This window comes from Pongo pygmaeus, chromosome 15 (assembly GCF_028885625.2).
Source record: "Pongo pygmaeus isolate AG05252 chromosome 15, NHGRI_mPonPyg2-v2.0_pri, whole genome shotgun sequence".
In the NCBI taxonomy this organism is placed as follows: domain Eukaryota; kingdom Metazoa; phylum Chordata; class Mammalia; order Primates; family Hominidae; genus Pongo; species Pongo pygmaeus.
This window is the reverse complement of record NC_072388.2, coordinates 32371246-32375008: the sequence shown is the minus strand read 5'-3', so window position 1 is coordinate 32375008 and position 3763 is coordinate 32371246.

Genomic DNA, 3763 nt, shown 5'->3' with positions numbered 1-3763 from the left:
TCGTCTTTTTCTATTTCACACCCTTTTAAGGGTTGCCTCCCTCACAGTTCAGTGGCATGTTTTGAATAGACAGCAGCCGATTGGGCACCTGTATTACTGTGTCTCTGGGCCATGACTCACCAGCCCCAATGATAACAATCCTTAGACCTTTGACATGTTTTCAGGATGCTTTTCAAAATACCTATTGGTTCCACAAAGGAAGCCCTGAGACAGTGAGTAACCTACCAGTGTTTGCCTCTTCTTCTCTTGTGTATTTCTTTCATTACTCTCCAAGGTGCCTTAGTATTAGGTAGTTCCAGATCAGCAGTAAGAAGTGCAAACAAATACCCTTCTCAGAAGTTCAGCATTATTTTACTATCTTTGAAATATTTTTAGAACTTAAGGGAGAATCAGGAATGAGTCCCTGGAATATATAGATGTGGGACATCGTTGACCAGCTGAGGTAATGACTGTTCTTCCATCTTGCAGAAGCAACAGGTCAAGGCTCTGAGTGGTTAAGTAAATAGCTAAGACCTTGAACTAGAGCAGGGAAACTCAAACCTGTGCTGGTTTGTGGACAAGGGAAGAAATGGAGAGCAATTGTTTAGAAACGTTCATAGCAATATGATGGAATAGTTTTATGACATAATAACAAAAAAGTTGAGCTTGTATTTTATATGCCTTTTATTTTTAAGTCTTTTCTAATAATTCATTTTTGTTTGTTTTACAAAATTGAGGATTCATAGTAGATTGGAAATTTTAGAAAAAATCAGCGGGCCCTTTACCACAGATTTCTTGACAAGCACTCAACTAATTTCATGGTCTCTGCAGGGCAGTTCTGGGTGCCTTCCTTCCAATGAAGATCATGAATACCTTCCTTCCAATGGAGATGATGGGTGAACTGTGGAGAGATGGAGACAGTGCCAGGGAGGAGGATGTCCCCTTCATCTCTGGTTCCTTTTCCTTTTCCTCCACATGCATCCCTGGAGAAGCACTCCACCAATAGCAAGCAGAGTTGAGACTAGGATAGAGGAGAATGCAGTTAGAGAAGGGCTTGGAAATGGCAAGGGTGGCAGGAAAAGCTTTGTGGTTATCACCTAGCATGCTGACTTAGGCAAATGCCCTGTACTCTGGACCTGAGGAGCAGGTGAAGGAAGCAGCTGAGAAATATCTCACTAGTTTGGAATGAAGCTGGAATTGTGAGTTCCATTATGTTTAAGACGCTCATATAACCTAAGAGGAGGGAAAAAAAAGGCTGGCTGTCATCACCCTGTAGTGTGAGGCTAGACATTGACATATTCCTATGGAGTCACTGATCAGAGGAACTTCCCTTTAAAAACATGGAGGAATCAGCACACTGCACAGGTACATTGTAGTGAAAAGAGATGGGATCAGAAAAGGGCTGAGCCTAAGATGGCCTCATTATCTGTCTTAAAATGGGGAGATCCAAGCAGCTGAAAGGCATCAGGAAGACGTCACCATCTCATTTCACAGCTGTCTCTGCTGGTCCCTGTTTGCTTTTGTTTCAGTAAATCATGGTGTGAAGTAATGTTCATGTTCCCAGGGGACATGGAACAGCCTACTGCCCTGCTTGCCTTTGAAGCAGTTAGCTGACAACACCCTCACTATCACATCTTCTGGAGAGGTGGCAGAAAGAGATGACGCCTTCCTTTTGTTGACTTTCATACATGATTATATATGTCTGGACACTCTTACTGACATCAATGTGCTTGTTGACTGGGAGGACAGGATCAGGTTGAGTGGGTTCAGGCTTTTTACTATGAGAAAAGCTTTTGTTCTTTACTTCGGGAAATAAAGGAAACACCCAGCCCTCTTGCTTTTTTGTTAAATTAGAGGGCGCCTTCTGCATCGTAAACTGCCCTGGAATATATCTTGGCTTTGACTTGGGTAATGATGCATACATGCCTCAGTGTGCCTGCCCTGTGGCCTTATTATTATTTAGTCTGACATGTTGGGATTTGGGAGAGGGTTGAGATTAGAGCTTAGGGCTCATGTTGGTTAGCACCATCGTGGGAGGAAGGGCCTGCAGCATGGTGAGCTACAGTCAAAGAGAAGCAGAATTGGAAACTCAGCTACCTTTCCCTCTTGTGCTAAACCCAAGTTAGTGACAATGCAGTCAGAGTTAGTTACTTTCGGGGAGGATTTGCAATATCTGGACCCAACCGCAGTAGCAGTAAAGAGATTGACAAAGGAGGGCAAGAATAACATGTAAGCTATTCCCAGTGAATGGTTTAGAAACTCGTAAAGCCAAACTGGCACTTTCTAGGGATGAAGTGATGGACCTGTCGCGACTAGGGAGACCAGGCTGTGGTTCTAGGTGTTTAGCTCTCCCAGTTTGTCTGTCCTGAAATAGCCTGAAACAAAGTTCAACCCAGTGTCACTGCCTCCAAAATGTACAATCTTATTGGCTAATAAGACTGGCCCAGCATGAAACAATGGTAATAAGTGCAGATTGTGGCCAAGATGACAGGTAATAGAGTTGTGTCAAAATACAGGGGCTGATGTGGGTCAGAGGAGACAGGGAAGGCTCCTGGGAAAGTTGGGCTTGGATTGGCACTGAGTCCTTCCCTCGTTTGGATTCAGATGGGGTTTGAGTCCTAGATTCACCAAGACTTACTTTGAGCAAGTATACAAGATCTCTGAACATCAGCATTCTCATCTACAAGATGGGGAAAATAGTAACAATGTCCTAGGCTTTTTGTGAGCATTAAATGACATAAAGTACCTAGTGATTAAGTGGTCAGTAATGTTAGATCATCCATTACTTCCGTGGCTACAAAGAATTCCCTCTTTCTGGGACTGGCTCACGAATCTGGCCACAACATTCAAATTTGTAAGGCTGCTATTTCTCCCTGGGGTGAGGTGCCTGGGTGGTGGTGGGGGTGGGGAGTGGTATAAACAAACCATGAGCTGCTTTTCCTATGTACCCAGTTCCCCTAACTGAATTACAAGTGTCTCTTTTTTTTTGGAGACAGAGTCTCCCTCTGTCACCCAGGCTGGAGTGCAATGGCGTGATCTTGGTTTACTGCAACCTCTGCCTCCCAGGTTCAAGTGATTCTCCTGCCTCAGCCTCCCAAGTAGCTGGGATTACAGGTGCCCGCCACCACACCCAACTAATTTTTGTATCACAAGTGTCTCTTAAACTAGAAAATCTGAGGCATAGCTTGCATTAAGAGGGATATTTTGTCCAAGTACTCACTTGGCTAAAAAGACCAGTTTTCATCACAAAGCTGATATCACATTTTTGAGCTGCTTGGCTTCCCTTCCTAGCCTCTCCTAATTTGTAAACATTTCTCAGTTTTACTATACACAAAATAGGAAGTTATGAAATCCCAGCTCTGAGCTTGAGTGCTGTTCATTCTGGAAAAGCAGGCCTAGGAATTGGATGATTTTAAACTAATTTTAATCAGTAAGAACTTGGTCATGAACTGAGAAGCAATATAGCATAATGGTTAGGAGCAGGGACTCTGGGTTCAGACCACATGGACTTGCTTCCTGGCTCTGCCACCTTGCTAGCTGCATGACTTTGGGTAAGGTATTTACTCTCTGTGCCTTAGTTTACTCATGTGTTAAATGGGAAAATAATGGTACACATCTCATAGGGTGGTTGTGATGAGTAAATTAGTCAACATATATGTAAAGTGCTTAGAGCAGTAAGTGGCTGATGTAAGTCCTAAATATGTGTTAGCTGTCATTAATGTCATTATGTCCTGGTGAAAAGGGGAGAGGGAAGGTTTAAGGCCCTGTTGGATGCGGTCCCCCT